This window comes from Phyllopteryx taeniolatus, chromosome 9, assembly GCF_024500385.1.
Source record: "Phyllopteryx taeniolatus isolate TA_2022b chromosome 9, UOR_Ptae_1.2, whole genome shotgun sequence".
Taxonomy (NCBI): Eukaryota; Metazoa; Chordata; class Actinopteri; order Syngnathiformes; family Syngnathidae; genus Phyllopteryx; species Phyllopteryx taeniolatus.
In genome coordinates this window covers 20,783,668-20,801,182 of record NC_084510.1, presented here as the reverse complement: position 1 = coordinate 20,801,182, position 17,515 = coordinate 20,783,668, and positions in this window count along the sequence as shown.

The following is a 17,515-nucleotide window of genomic DNA, read 5'->3' as shown; positions in this document are numbered from 1 at the left end:
ATTTTCTTGTACAAATAATTAAAGAAAAATATTTATTCTGCCTGCTCCTTTCCATTTGTGTTTTTGGTTTTCATCAGATTCAGAATCAGAATGTTCTTGATTTGCCAAGTCCGTCAAAAACACACAAGGAATTTATCTCCGGTAGTTGGAGCCGCTCGAGTATGACAATAGACAGCCATTTTGACAGTTAATCCTTTTGAGACCTAAAAACATAAAAACACACCACGGAGAGTCACTTAGAATCCAGCAATTTAATGGCAAGAGGGAATAAGCAGTTGGAATGTCTGCTGGTTTTAGTTTGCATTGATCGATAACACCTACCTGAGGGAAGGAGCTGGAAGAGGTGGTGACCAGGATGTGGAGGGTCCAAGAGGATTTTGCATGCTCTTCTCTTAGCTCTGGCAGCGTGCAAGTCTTCAAGGGTGGGTCGGTATGAACTGCAAATTTTTCCGGCAGTCCTGATTGCCCGTTTCGGTCGGAGTTTGTCCTTTTTTTGTGGCAGCACTTCCTGTCGATACGCAGACTCGTGACCGTCTTTGATGAGACCGATGACTGTGGTGTCGTCTGCAAACTTCAGGAGTTTGACAGCCGGGTGCGTTGAGGTGCAGTCGTTCGTGTAGAGAGAGAAGAGCAGCGGAGAGAGGACACATCCTTGGGGCGCCCCGGTGTTGATGGTGCGTGTGGATGAGGTAGTGTCGCCCAGCCTCACCTGCCGTATCATGCCCGTCAGGAAACTGTAAACATATGTCTGCTTTTTGTCTTTTATGTAAGGAAATAGAATAGGTTTGGGGGGTCCAATCTCTGCTCTTGACTTCCTGCATGGAATTTTCAAGTTCTACCAACGTTTGCGTGGGTTTTCTCCAGGTGCTTTCTCCGATATTCCAAAACCATGCATGTTAGGTTCATTGACGACTAAGTTGTCTATAGGTGTGAATGATTGTGAATTCTTTACACGTGCCCTGTGATTGACCGGCGACAAGTCCAGGGTGTACTCCGCCTCTCTTGTCCAACCACTGCTTGGATTTCCAGTGAGGACAAGCTTTATCAAAAAAGGATGGCTGGCTGGCTGACTGGCTGACGGGATGATTGTTTGTCTGCATGTGCCCAGCTTTTGACTGACGACCAGTCCAGGGTGTACCCCAGCTGGAATAGACTCGAGCTCACCTTTGACCCGAATGTGGGCAAACACAATAGAAAATTAATGTATATTTTGAAAATTGGGCCAACAGGTGAGCAGAAACTTCTGCAGCACAAACTTCAAAAAGTCACAAACTATATTAAAGTGTAAATCCTAATCTCCTATCCCAGTTAATGTGTATTCTGCAATGAGACCTCAGTTTATATTTGTGGCACAAAAATGAGAGCCCAATGAGAGAGCTAATTAGACAAAAGGCAGGGTGTTGGCAGCAGGTTATTTGTTGCGTGCCTGTGAGTGAATCCAAGAAGCAGCGGTGATTAGCAACATATGCATCTTGGGATCAACACAACACAGTACCCACCGTGTCACTCCAACTCATTTCCATATATTAATTCGCTTGTGTGCATTTGCTAATTCCGTCCAGCATGTAGCGATAAAGTGCAGGATTACACTGAGGAAATGTTTCAAAGTGACCTGTGACACTGAAATAAACACTATCATTTAAATCTCAGGATCTCACTATTTTCTCATAGTTTTGTCCTCTCATTTCAGGCTTGTTCGGATGCTAATGCTAAAACACACCCTAAAAGCATAGATTGGCCAATCCCAGTGCATCACAGAACGGAGGTCCGACACTTTCGGGTCTGCGCACCTTTTAATTGAGTTGACAAAGTTGTCCGCATATTTTTTGCTCTCATTAAAGGAAATTATGCTGAAATGATGTGACGTGCAAATGCAGACTTTTATAAAGCTATTGGTCCATCTGCATAGTCTTTTCAATCAGGTAAAGAGGCACAGATTTGTCTGCTCTGATTGATTAACGTACTTGCACAGCGCAAGCTGGCATCCGTTACTAATGCTTCAGCTACTAGCTCTTTGTTTAGCATTATTTACTTGTGTCACAAATAAATTGGATGTAACTTTCAAAAGTATACTTGATTTTAAAAAAAACTGGTTATTATTTCTCCAGGTATGTAGACAGTGGAAGCGTCATGTTGAAAGCTTGTTGGATTTATGCACGTACTGACTTTTAACATCCGAACCAATTTTTCAGATGTGAGAGACCGCACATTTGACGAGAAAAAAAAAATCGCCATGTGTAGGTTTACGGCTCTTATAGTGTGTGGTGCACCCGAGATGACCAACACAGCACACCACACACAAAACGATACCTTCACAGACAATTATGAGCATCTTCCCGAAACCAGATGTCTGCCGTAGTACCAAGACTGACCTGTGAGAGGCAGCATGGTGCCACAGATAGTAGTAGAGGAAGAAATAGAAAAAGATAGGTTAACTGTTAGCTTATCTGGTAAATTCATGGTTGTTATTTCTATTGTGGTGAATGACTTGTGAGGTATGTTATCCAAACACTCAACACAACCAGTTGCTCCTCTATTTTACGAGATTTGGATCGCTTCTAAATTGGCTAACGTTTCGTTGCATGTGACAGTCATGGAGTCCATGGCTTGGCCGAACTGGATGTTGACCACACTTTGTGGTTAACACAAATAAGGATTTGTCATCGTAAATATTGAATAGGTCTAACATTTATAGACCCAGACCCAGACTAGCAAGTGGAAACATCACTCTGAACGCACCCCACCCATGAGGATAGTCACTCAGGATAATCTTTCAGACATCCGACAATCAGGCCTTTGCTGGCTTTGATTGGAAGAGAGGAAAAATGCTCAAATTATGTGTGCACCTTGCTTTAGCAACAGTACCTAAGGGGGGTAAGACTTATCAAAATAACACAGCCTATACTGTGTAGGGTCTTGGAAGCTATCCCAGCTGACACTGGAAGAGAGGCGGGACACATCCTTGGACAAACAGCCTGTCAATCACAAAGCTGATGATACTGTTATTCTTTATATCTCATTATCATTATCACACCCAAAAGGAGGCAAATACTATTAAAAGTGAGTGCTGTAGATGTATGTGTTTATTCCTGGATGCTCATTATCGATCCATTGCTATGGTCTTCGTTCTCCCTCATTCCATTCTTGCTCTATCTGGTTGTGCTGGGAAAAACCTGAAGGCTTTCCAGAATAGAACCTAGTTTGGAGGGTCCCAGAATGCAAAACCACTTTTTAACAAGACAGGCACGAAGGAAGGAAGAAGATCCTCCTGCTGAAATGAGGGAATTCCACAAATTGCCATTTTGTTGCAAAGTAATCCTGTTACTATTGCGAGGAATTTGAGACGGTGTAAACATGGAAATAAACTGCTCATGTGGATGTAGCTTACAAGCACACACTCTGCTCACTCAAGATATATAATAGACTGCTGCAATACAGGAAGAGATTACAACTTATATTATTTTTCTCAATGTGCTATTTCCGTGAGCCTGTTCTCCGAGAATTTTGCAACATTGTATGCAAGAAAATAGAACAAAATGAGCATATTTCTGGATTATATTAAAATATAAAAATATACACATTTTGTTTTATTAAAATGACTCATTTTAGACTCTTCCGGTGACTTCTGTGCATGGAATGTAGGGGGAATATAAAAAGTATGCACACCCCTATTTAAATGCCAGGTTTTTGTGATATAAAATATTTAAGATAAATGATGTAAAAACTTACTCTACCATTAATGTGAGTTATATAACCTGTGCAATTTAATAGAAAAAATATATATTTTCAAGAGGGGAAGTTAAGAATAAACAACTGAGATAATGTGGTTGTTCAAGTGTTAACACTGTTTTATAACTGAGGATGTGTCTGTGTTCAGAATTTCCCAATCACAATGAAACACAAGTTAAATGGTAGTCAGCACACACCTACCACAATGATTAACACTCAATAAAGTTCAGATGTTCTAGTTTTTTTTTTATATCTTTTGTGGGGCTTTCTAGCAGAAGCCTGAAGGTTTTTGAGTGGTACAGTTCAGTATTTGGAACTATTCATAATTCCCACCTTGCCTAAGGACCTAGTTCTAGTTGAAGAAAAACAGGCCCAAAGCATGATGCTGCTATCGCCATGCTTCACTGTGGCTATATGGAAGCAATGCACCCACATGATTTCAGTTGTTTTTTTATATATTTATTATTTTTTTGTTTTCAATTGAGGTATACGTGTTATAGGTCACATTAATGGTGTAAAATAGTTTTTAAAGAGATTTTATCTTGGCCTCATTGTTTTATAGCACAAAAAGCTGGCATTTGAACAGGTGTGTGAAGACATTTTACATTCACTGTAGGTTCAGTTCTCACTCAAAGTGACAGTGTGTACGCCAGTGTGAATGGTTGTCTGTCTCTATTTGCGCCCTGTGATTGATGGGCAACCAGTTCAGGTTGTCGTTTGCTTTTGGCCCGAAGTCAGCTGGGGTAGGTTCCATCTCCCACCAATCCTCAACAATAAGTGATACAGAAAATGGATGAATGGACTCACTGTATACATCTGTATATCACGGGTGTGAATGTAGTACCCGACACTAACTTCTGCCCCCTGTTGTATTGAAAGCAATTGTGACAGGCATGTACAGATGCGGCAATATTTGAATGGATTGACTGCTATTACTGCTATTAGTCTGCCTTTCCAGCAGCACGGTGGACCTATTGGTTAGCACGTCAGCCTCACGGGCGATGAGGTTCGGATTTCGAATTTCTGTCCCGGTTTGCAGGTTCTTTCTGTGCTTTTTCTCCTGGTACTCCAGTTTCCTCCCACATTCCAAAAACATGCATGTTAGGTTAATTGAAGACAGAAATTTCCATAGGTGTGAATGCCTATTTGTCTATATGTGCCCTGCGAATAGCTGGCAGGATGTACCCATTCTCTCACCCATAGTCAGCTGGGATTGGCTCCAGCTCACTTGCAAGTGAGGACAAGCGCTATGCACTAGGCTACACTTGTAAACATCCATCCATTTTCTGAGCCGCTTCTCCTCACTAGGGTCGCGGGAGTGCTGGAGCCTATCCCAGCTATCATCGGGCAGGAGGCGGGGCACACCCTGAACTGGTTGCCAGCCAATCGCAGGGCACATACAAACAAACAACCATTCGCTCCCACAGTCACACTTACAGGCAATTTAGAGTCGTCAATTAACCTACCATGCATGTTTTTGGGATGTGGGAGGAAACCGGAGTGCCCGGAGAAAACATGCAAACTCCACACAGGTGGGGCCGGGGATTGAGTCCTCAGAACTGTGAGGCAGACGCTCTAACCAGTCGCCCACCGTGCCGCCTACTTGTAAACAGTTGTATGAAATGGACAATTATAGAATTGTTGTTGGAGAATTTCAGTAACATTTTCATGCTGTTACTTTTTTTTGGGTATCATTTCATACTAATTTTGACTCCACTCAGTCCATTTTGTTACATTGTTACATTTGGGAGCATTTCCTCATCTGTGCACGGGCTAGGTCTTCTTGTCAGTTTCCCACGTAGTAAACCACGCAATGAGTGACAAGCATGTCATCAAGGCTGCATCTTGACGCTAATACCTTCTGTTGCCAAGCGCCCAGGTGACAGCTGGGTTGACTGCCTGGTGAAGGGGTGCGGGCAGAAGCAGGTGGTGTTGGGTGATTTTGAAAAGGTGACATTGACACTGGTGCACCTGGGTTCCCAGCCGGCCAGACACATGATGGCGCCAGTTGATTGTGTTTGAATAGAGTCTGTTTGGACCCAAATCTTCCTGGAAATGTATTCCCCAAAGTCAGAACTGCCATCCTCACCACCTCTTGAACATTTTGTCCAGAGTGTTTCACTGCTATGATCGCCACTAGTCATGTGGATGACTGATTATGTGTTGGTTCTCTTAGGCCATGTCCAGCCACTGTTACTGGTTTTGCTTAGCTCGATTTCTACCTCCCGTTTTTATCTCGAGATAGGACTCTTGACTGACTGGATTTTTGTGAGCAATGGTCTATGAGTTGAGTATTCTCTCACTGCTGTCATGAGTTTGTACTGTTTGACAATAAGGGCCCTGGGTGAAGGTGCAGACTGCTGGCCTTGCTTCCCACGCGAGCCGGCCAACTTCTGTATCATTGTCACTTGTGATCAAAAAGGAGAATCAAAGTGTATTGAGTGTTATGTTGTTTTAATACGACAGTGAACCCCCACCTATTCGTGGTTCGCTAGTCGCCACTTGTATTTTTCCTGTGAAACCTTTCCTCAGCTGTTTGCTCTAAAATAGCACAAAGATGGTCTCGAATCCCTGGCCAATAGGAAAGTAGAAGTTGGTGTCAAGGAATTATGGTGAAGGGAAACATCTCGAATGAGAGATTAACATCTTTGTAGTATGTAGGGAAGGTGCGAAGCTTGTACACGTGTACATGTGCACTTTCGGTGCAATCTTTCAAAATCAAATCCTCTGTAGGTCATTTATTTTTCTGCATAATGTTGAAAGATGGGTTTTGAAAATATTACATTCGGTTTACTGCATCGTACATTGTGGACCCCCTGTAAGGACAAACAGCCATTCACACTCATATTACATCTTTAGTGTCTTCAAACTACACAACATACAGTACATAGATTTGGAATGTGGGAGGAAGTCGGAGCACCCAGAGAAAACTCATGTTAACCACTTACTTACTTAAAATGGCAGCACAGTGAACTGAATTGAATCTCAGTTTCAGCCTTCCTGTGTGGCGTTCTCATATTCTCTCTGTGCTAGAGTGGGTTTTCTCCTGGTACTATGGCATCGTCCCACATTCCAAAAACATGCAGGTTAGGTTCAGAGAAGACTCTAAATTGTCCATAGATGTGAATATGAGTGTGAATGATGTTCATATGTGCACTGCAATTCACTGGCGACCAGTTCAGGGTGTACCCCGCCTCTTGCCCAAGGTCAGCTAGGATAAGATAAGGCTAAGTAAGATGGGCTTTTAACACAGCGACCATTTGAACAAATGATTCTAAGCGCAATGAATCTCAATAGGAACTTTCCAATGGGAAATCCGAGTTGGAGGCACCACTGCAATGCGAATGGACAATAAGTTTTCATTTGAGTGGTCGTATACAAGCTAAACTAACGAAAGGCACATTAACATTCATAATCTTCAGTCCATTCCGCCGCATGACAAATGACTGCCAGCCGCAGCGGGTGTATTACAAATGAAGGCAGCACATGAATGCGTTGTATAAATGATGGCGTGTATGTGTAGCAACACGAAGCCCAAATGCCTCACAGTCATTTCTTGATGCAATAATCTACCCCCGCCATACTATTTTACTCCAATGAGTGCTTGTCTCTATTAGGAGCCTTAATGCTTTGTGATGTGGCCTATCTTCAAACAGGAATGCTGATGGTATGACCCTCAAGCGGTGTGATCGGGCCCAGGCCCAGCCCACTCTACTGCATAGAGGGCAATAAAGACATAAGGAGGATTAGTGTTGTGTTCCTAACAAAGTGGATGCCAGAGAGCGAGAGGGCCATGCCCATGGGCTCCACCGCTCAGCCCATGCACTCTTTGACACCCCCTCCCCGAACGCCCCTACTTGGGTTTCCCCGAGGTCCGCTCTCTCTCGGGGTGTTCTGTGGATGTGCGATAGACTCTCGAGTGGGTGAACTCGTGTCGTCGCTAAAAGAGGCAGCGAGGACGCAGACAGATAATCCACGGCTTAAGCAGCCAGCTCTGCAGCAACTTTCCCCCCTAAAACAAGGGAACATGTGTAAAACAGTTCAAACTTAATTCAATCACGGAACCGCGCGGCGCATATCTCCTGCCAAACACTTCCCCACAAGACGGCAAAGGGAGCTCACACACTCAACTAGGAGGTGGAAAAATAACATCGACAAACATCATCACATGTGATTTGGCCTCCAATTCATGTCCCACTCATACTTAATAGTCCACTGGAGCAAATGTACAATATGTTAAATTGATCATGTAAACAGCCAACATTGACATCTTGATGATGTGTCTACAGGATTTGCGGTTGATTTTCACCTTTTATGTTTCATTTGTATGAATGTGAAATTGCATGGCAGGTTACCATATACTGTACGTGTTTTGTTGTTTTTGTTTTTGTTTTACGACATGACATTTCAAACTTAAGAGCTGCGTGGTTGTCACGTGACACAAGAAGTCACTCTCAGTTAAGGCCGTACTTACTCTTTTTCATTGGATTGTATTATATTTATAAAGTAGAGGTGTTTTAATACAAATATTTACTGTAATCATGACTTAACTTTTCAAGGTTACGAATGGTGTGCAATAAACCAATTTGAGCAGTGGTACAATGATACCGTATGTCTTTTCACGGCGCAAGCAGGCATGTCCAATTACCTCCGTAATTATTAGTACATAATTATTATTATTAGTATAACAAAAATATTCAGTAAGATTAAGACTTTTTGTGTCGATCTAAACAGGAAATGTTATTTTAAAGGTTTCTTCACCCACATATTCTACCATATATGCAGTATTTCTGGGTGTGAAATTAGCTTTACATAGTGGGCCTCAGTTTAGAACTGACATACGAGGTTTCAAGGTTACGAACTAGCATAGCTGCGTAAGAATATGTGGTCACACGCCACTAGAAGACACGCTCGCTTATCACCGTACTTACTGGTTTTTCGTTCCCTTACTTTAGTGTTTTTATTGCAAATAGATAGTGTACTTATGACTTTACTAATGTGTTTGCATATCGTGATAGACGACTGCGCGTTCCAATTTATATAAAAATTAAGGTTATGGCATTGGCATAGGAACAGAACTCCGTTGTAAACAGAGGACCCGTTGTATTGTCCAAAGCATGTATTTCAAACTTTTTATCCCAATATAAAGTAATCAAAATCAATAATTGGAGTTGTATTCCTATATAATCCCTCATCACTAATACCAATATGTAAGTAACACAATAAATTGTAAAATACTTCAATCCATTATAAAACAGCGCTGAATCACTGTTCTGTATTAACAGAAATAGATTATCGAGAGAAACGAAAAATAGTGTCGGGTGAAGTAAACAGCTGCTACCCACATTTTGCCTCGGAAAAGCTCAGCATGACAGATCGCTGTCTCAGGCTAAACGCCTTTTAAATGCTCCGCTTTGTACAGTAGGTAATGACATTTACACAGCATATGTGCACATATGGAGGTTATTAATGCTCAGCTGTAAGGCCCCATCCCGACTTGTTTGTTTTGGGTCGTCTTCACTCCTCAAGTTGCATGCGGCGGCGGAAGCAACGCTTTTGGAGAACAAAGGCCTCGCTCCGCTAATACTTGGCTAAGTTTACATGTTCATTCACACTTGATTACGGAGGGAGGTACTGACATATTCAATTGTTACAGTATGTCAAGTGGTGCTCCACGGGTTAACTGTTAAAATCAAAACATCATGGAGAGTCATGATTATGTTGTTTTGTTTTGTTTTGCACTATGACAAGAATGAGGCAGTAGACTGTTAATTCCTTGTGCAACAGATAAACAACAGGTATAGATCCATAACAACTGATTTTAATATGTATTAAATCCAGGATGACGTAAGGTGATCAGACACTACAATTTTTTTATTCTATGGAAGGGGGAGCGCTTCCGTCGGGACTCAAACATAAAAAGGGAAAAATAAGTGTCTGCGACTAGCAAAAGTGAAAAAGTCATGGAGCGTAATTTTGTTTGTTTGTCAGCTACTTCCTGGTTATGTTATTCTATCAATTGTCGGATGGGACCGTACCATTTTTCACATTTTTTGGCAAGTGACACAGTTCTATCGTGATGCATAAAGATAAAATGTTAAAGTTGTTACTTTAACGTTTTGTTTTGTTTTTTAATGAATGTGAAATTTCGTATTTTACTGAATTGTTTAGTCCGTTTAGTTAGCATTCTACTTCTTGGTTCATGGAAACCCAAGAAGTTTAGATAGATTAGATATGGACGGGACTCTTCTATTATATTATTCTGGGGAAGGGGGAACAGTTCCATTGGTACTTTAACAGCATAATTTTTGTTGTCGTGTGTTGGTAAATTAGTATGATTTGGGAAGTTACAAATAGTTTTTTTTGGTGTTTTTTTTCATCCATCCATCCATCCATCCATTTTCTGAGCCGCTTCTCCTCACTAGGGTCGCGGGCGTGCTGGAGCCTATCCCAGCTATCATCGGGCAGGAGGGGGGGGGGGGGGGGGGGGGGGGGGGTAGCCAGCCAATTGGAGGGCACATACAAACAAACAACCATTCGCACTCACGTTCACACCTACGGGCAATTTAGAGTTGTCAATTAACCTACCATGCATGTTTTCGGGATGTGGGAGGAAACCGGAGTGCCCGGAGAAAACCCACGCAGGCACAGGGAGAACAAGCAAACTCCACACAGGCGGGGCCGGGCATTGAACCCTGGTCCTCAGAACTGTGAGGCGGACGTTCTAACCAGTCGTCCACCGTGCCGCCTATTGTGAGTCAAAAGGAAAAAAAATAAAAATAAATCTAAAGTTTTAGTTTTTTTAAATATGGAGTCCTTTTTTAAGTTAGCAGGCTACTTCCTGGTTCATGGAGGATGACATAAAAGAGAATTGACCGTTTGCATTCTGGAGCAGGTAAACGCTTTTCCGTACTGCTTATCCTCACGAGGTTCGCGGGCGTGCTGGTGCCTATCGCAGCTGACTCTGGGCGAGAGGTGGGGTATACCCTGAACTGGTCGCCAGCCAATCGCAGCGCACATATAGTTAAACAATCATTCACACTTACATTTACACCCACGGAAAAATTTCAGTCTGCAATTAACCTACCATGCATGTTTTTCGGATGTGGGAGGAAACCGCAGTACCCGGAGAAAACCCACGCAGACATGGGGAGAACATGCAAAGTCCACACAGGCGAGGCTGGATTTGAAATACGTCTTCCAGCCACCGCACGTTTGCACAAACCTCAGAATCCATGCCTGTGCCCTGATCAAATTTACCGAAATCGCATTAGAGTCAAAATAGCTCCGTCAAAAGTTAGACATTGTCTGAGCAGGCATAAGTTTAGACCGACTTTCAGCCCAGCGAGTCTTAATTGCGCTTACCCAAAAATTAAGATTACACCACCATTTGCGCTCCAGCGCATGTTGCGCAAGTTACAAAAACAGAGCCCTATATCTAAACAGCCAACTAAGAGATTTATTTAATACTTAACACTGCAGTTATTACAGTAGAGTGTGTTTATTTCAATTTATTTTTACTTTCTGGCAACTCAGCAACATTTGGGGTGCTGCAAATTATGGAGATGAAGTCTCAAAGCTTTTCCACCGTGGATGTAAAAGGCATGCAGGTGTCGTCTATATTTACCTGAGTAAGCCTTTATAGATTAGTACCGTTTAGCAGCCCCTGCGCTCTGCTTTTGCTGTAGCTCAGCTCCCAAATTAAGTGCAATGCACTCGCTTAATCCAGTCCTCTTTATAAATATATGTATATATACAGACATGCTGAATGTCTACTATATTTTCTAACAATTGTGCTTAAAAATTTGAATGAAAACGGATGTTTTTCCTTGATGATTGTCATGGGCTACATTGGCAGTGGAGGTGTAATTCAAAAAAATCCAATACAATCTCAATTGGGTCCGTTTTATTTATTTATTTATTTATTACTATTATTATTCCAAGCTATTGGCACACGTTTGATTTCTACTTAAAAAGAGTAGCGTGATGTGTCTCTATGATTGGAAGTGTTCATAGCGCTCCTAGAAGTGGCAGTACTGTCCTGTGCAGATAAGGGTTGCGGGTGCAATTTGCTCACAGTGCGGCCCTTTTTGAGAGAAGCCTTTTTTTTTTTTTTTAAATATCAGTGCGGCTGTAACATCTAGTGAGGTGACATTCTTGGCCGCCGCCATCAAGATCCAACGGTGGCCATGCTTCTCCCACAATCAATTATCCATGCATAACACCCCCCGCCAGTGTCTGCGACATGAATCGGTCTCCTCTGCCTTGATTCTCAAGAAAAAGACAGACCCTTTCATTTGACCCTTTAGAGGAGTTGATAAGATAGGCAAACATGCAGATATTTACTGAAATCATTCCAGCACACAATTAAAGAAGGATGCATTCTTTATAAAACAGGCTGGACCACATGGGGAAAAGCTTGTGTGTGTGTGTGTGTGTGTGTATGTGTAGAAGGAGGAGGAGGAGGAGGAGGAGGAAATAGATTTCACAGCACATATTGCTCCTATCAGACTTTGAGACCACTTGAGTTGTTTTATGATTGTTATCATCCTGCAGCACACATCCAGGCTCCATACTCGTGTCCCTCGAGGCCTTCCCCAAATCGGGACCAAACGAGCCTAATTTGGATCAGCACCGCATTGTACAACTAAACCAATGAGACATGATTCCCTAAAAAGGCACCCTTTACCAAACCTTTCAGTCCATGGACCCCCCCACCCCCTTCCAACATCTCGACATAGCCGCACCCCACGCTTCCCCTGCACACACCCTCAAAAAAGACAAAACAAAGCTGGTTTAGAGCCAATTCATTCATTCATCTTCCGTTCCGCTTATCCTCACTAGGGTCACGGGCGGGCTGGAGCCTATCCCAGCAATCTTCGGGCGAGAGGCGGGGTACACCCTGAACTGGTCGCCAGCCAATCGCAGGGCACATAGAAACAACTATTCACGCACACATAAACACCTACGGGGAATTTAGAGTCCTCAATCAACCTACCATGCATGTTTTTGGGATGTGGGAGGAAACCAGAGTGCCCGGAGAAAATGAAGGCAACATGTTAAAAAAACAAAACAAATCCAATAATGCACTTCATTGAAACAACACAGCATAGATTGGTCGGTAGGTAGGTTGGTTGCATAGTAGGTAGCTCTGTCATAGTTTTGTGCATAATCATAGTTCTGTCATTCTGTCATGTACATCTGTCATATTCTTATAAGAATAATTTTCGGAATATTCTAGTCTTCTTGTCCATGGTCCATACTGAGTTTTGTGGCTATAATAATGTGGTGGTAGTCGAGAGACATGCTAGAATTCCATCATTTCCTCCTTTTTTGACGGGCAGAAAGCTGAGCCAAGTGAAGGGGTGGGGGTAAAAAAAAAAAAAGGGAGCATGCCATTTGGAGCGGCATGTTTTGATATGGACCTATGCGGAGTGAGCAGAGAAGTGGGCCCCTGTCTGGGAGAAAGGGCTGCGACTCTGCCATGGAGCTTAAGTCTCCATCTCTCCTAATAAAAAACACTTAAGCCAAACAGCCCCCCTCTGCCTACGTCTGATCCCACCAGCTACCTGCAGGCCCTCCACACAGCACATTTAATAAGAATAATAATATAATAACAACGTTGTCCTCCGCTAGCAGTGGTCGCAGCGCCGTATTCCGGGAAGGCTTCTTCTGATTTTTTTTCTTTTTTTTTTTGGGGCATTCCAACAAACTTCAAGCAACACATTTTGTTTATTTAGTGCTTCACTCTTTGTCACCCAGCCTTCTCAAGCAGCCTTTTGCCTGTGTAATCCTCGTCTCTGCTTCCACAAAGCCCAAGCGAGGACGTAATGAAAGACTTTTTTCTTTTTCCACAGGAATATAAAGTGGCATTTCCATTTTTTTTTGCCTCGTGTTTGATTCCCGGTAATGCAGACAATCATCAGGCATAGGGGGGGAGTTAAGTGCATTATAAATCAGCCAGAGAGAGGGAGAAAGAGAGAGAGAGAGAGAGAGCCACCTCGCTTCTTCTTCTTCTTCTTCTTGGAGCTCATCCTGATGCCTCCACCGCTGCCACTTTAGGTTATGTGAGGAGTAAAGTACTTTAGTGGAGACCGTGGAGCTGCTCCACGGCGGCACTCCTTTGCATATCAAATAAACGGCGAGGCTCGATGGCGCTGCCAACCAGGACGGCTATATGTGCACTGAAAGGTGCCCTCAAAGAGTGAGAAGAATAGCGATGGTGGCGACGTGAAAGCGCATGAGAGTCACTTGTGATTGGAAACATCACAGGCGAATATGCTAATTAAAACCATTATACACTGGCACTGTCATTTACGAGTTTTCACGTTTTGATGAATGAATATATTTGAATTGCTTCTCCTTTATTTGGAAAAAAAGAAGCCAGATCTGGATTTTCCAGCGTTTACACTCCCCCCACCACTTCTTCTGTGCCCTCAATCCACGAGCTAAAAAATCCACACACCACAAAGCGTCCCAGGGTCCGGCAAACAAACAGTTGTACGGATGTACCATTGATTTCACATTCACACGTCTGGACTTAAAAGGACTATGGGATTGCCCGTAGTGAATCCCCCAATCTTTGTGCGACTCACACTCTGTCAAGTTGACATCCTCTCCCTTCTGTAAACTCGCAAGATTATTCACTCAACAGGATCTCCCTCTGCCTTTCATCCCGCCAACGACAGGCCAATGCGGCCGCTGACAGCCCGGCGATAGCATACACATGGAAATGAGCTGGTGTGTGTGTGTTGGGGGGGGGGCGGGGATGTTGGGCGCTGTTTGTCAAGAACGATGGAGGAAGCTACAGGGTTCAAGGAGGAGACGGAGGCCCCAAATGCCCCTTTTCCACTGCTCAGTACCGACTCGGTTCAGAATCGTCATCACTGCCTCATTTGAAGATACTAAAAGTTAGAAAAACAAATGCGAGATTGGCTTAGCTGTGGTATTACACTCCCCAGTCTCCTCTTTGTTACAGTGGCTAATTTTGTAGCTGCCCTCGGTATCCTCTTGGATAAAATATGTTTCCTTACCACGGCCAAGACGTAAATACAGTAGAGAGGCAACCACCGCTGGATGCTTATTGGTCGAGCAGATTTGTCCTCAATGTATATGAGGATACACATCTCAAAATGACAAAAATGAACACACATGCTAACATTAGCTCAGCCACAGTATTATCCTCCACAGCCTTTGCTTTGCTGCAGCAGCCCGTTTTCTTCCTGCCCTCGGTGTCCTGAATACAATTTGGACAAATGCCCCTTACAGTGGGCATTTGGTTGGTTTGACCTTAAGTTGGCAAAAATACCTGTATATACGCAATATTTCTAAGCCTGCCGAACAGATTTGCTGCAGTGGCCCGTTTTCTTGCTGCACGTATGTTGGACGTATAAAATTGTTTCCTTACCATGGCAAAGACCTAAGTCGTTTTGCCTTTCTATTGGTAAAAATAGATACAACCAAGTGATATGTGGTATTATTTCTAATACCTTGTCAGCCAGGGTTCCAAGCATGCTGAGTAGATACCATATGAGTGATGTAAACCAAAGCTAGTTATTAATTTTTGTTTGGACTGGATAAGTCATCATTATAACATTTGACGACTTGATGGCAAAAAGCAAATCACATTAATGTTTGCTTAACAGCCGTATACAGTCTCCACTTTGCTGCAGCGTGCCCACAGTCTTTTCTTTGATGAAATAAATTTTGTAACACAAGGATAATCTCGTTCTGGTCCATTGTTGTCATCAGAATCAGAATCATCTTTATTTGCCAAGTATATCAAAAACACACAAGGAATTTGTCAATGGTAGTTGGAGCCACTCTACTATGATAACAGACAGCTATTTGACAGAGAATACTTTTGAAACATAAAAACATAAAATCACAGTACGGAGAGTCACTGAGCAATAAAAGGTTACCAGTCATGGTAATGCCGATACATTTTTTTTGTTCTGTAGCAATTTAGAGCAGTTTGAAATGACTTATAAAGCAATAGTCTGGTACAGTGACAATTGTGCAAATAGCACAATAGACTTCAAGAAAGTTAAGCAGTTTAAAGTGACTAGTAGTGCGATTTGTTCGTATGTGTCATTACAACTGGTGCACTCAATGCCATGTCGCCTTAACAGTGTCCCGCTGTAATATTATATTTTGACGTGGAAATGCAGCAGGCCCAAACCAAGTGGACTGCAAAGGAAAAATATCAAAAATGATTTTCTATGTACACTAACTTGTCTTGACCCTGCTCTTGTCAGTCGTGGACTAGAAAGGAAAAATGGAGAAAAAAAAACTCTTCCCATCTGACTGGCCATCACTCGTGTGTGTGTGTGGGAACGAGCATCATCTGGCTGGAGGAACACTGAGATGGAAGGCTGGATTCAGTTGAACCGTCCAGCTGTTAGGCCATCCGAACCCTGGGAAAAGTCTGGCGCTGCTTTTTTTTTTCATTTTTTTTTTAATGTACGACCAATCACCTCGCGTGAACATGAGGCCGACTTATAAAAGCATCCTAACAAGTCGGAACAGGTGGAAGTGGGGGCCAGTGGTGGATGAGGGGGGCCTTCTTGGCAAGGGCTGCAAATGTCTCAATGCCAGGGGACTTCTTACTGCCAACATTATGTGTCTGCTTTGAACCCCCACCCGACCCACACACCCCTTTTTAAACCTCATGTAATGCACTAAAACACTTCGCCGTAATAAAAACTTTATTAACTTGAAGTAACACTCTTAACTGTCATACAAGTGTAAAAAGAAGCTAAGTAACTATAAAATGTTGACATCATAATACCCTTATCTTCACAGGGATTTTTCAAAATTACATTTCAACATTCCTTACTGTCGTGTAAGTTAAAAAAAAAAAGCTACAGAACATCGCTTTCAAAACTCCATCTTAACTTTGAAAGCAAGTGACTAAACTAAACTAAAGTGAGCATAGGTGGGACACCATAAGGAGCAAAAGTAGTGGGACCCATAAGAGCAAAAGCATTAGGATACCACAGGGACAAAAGTATCGGGACACCAAGTGGATAAAAGCATTGGGACTCCATAAGGACAAAAGTACTCGGGGACCATACTGACAAAAGAATTGGGACACACTACAGAAATATGTATGGGGAGAGATTTTTACTGTTTGCTTTGAATATGAATCTGCTCATTTCATTTTTTTCAAATATCAATATTAAATTAATTTAATATTAAAATATTAAATATTTCTTTTTTGTTTTTTTATTGCTTAATTCTGGTTTATTTTCTTTACTGCTATCGTTCTTGCTGACATCGCTGCGACATATGTTTCGTTGGTGGAAATCCGAATAGTACAACTAAGGTTCATTTGACCTGAGAGGTTCTCCTGTATATTACATTTGTCACCACATTCATAAGTTACTTGTGGAAGAAGAGGCGCACTGAGGTGTAATAAAAATCAAGATACAATGCAGCAAAATGTAACTGATGTGGTGCAATGCAGTCCAAGTCATGTACATCAGTGTATATATTGACTTTTTCTTTTCTGTAATGTTTCACTGAATACAACAAACATTCCAGTTCTATCCATGACCTCTGAAATTAGACTTTTTGTTTCATACAAACGGCATCTTGGTTACATCAATAATCCTGCAAATGAAATCGATTTCCCCTCCTGCTCTTGCAATTCTGATCACAGCTGGGCTCCCCATATGGAGTTTTAATGGGGTGGAGCACCCTGAGCCTGATCTAAAGCCAGAGAATTCTGGGCACACCACAACATCAAATCCCGCTGTAATTACCTTCATGCAAACACGGGGGC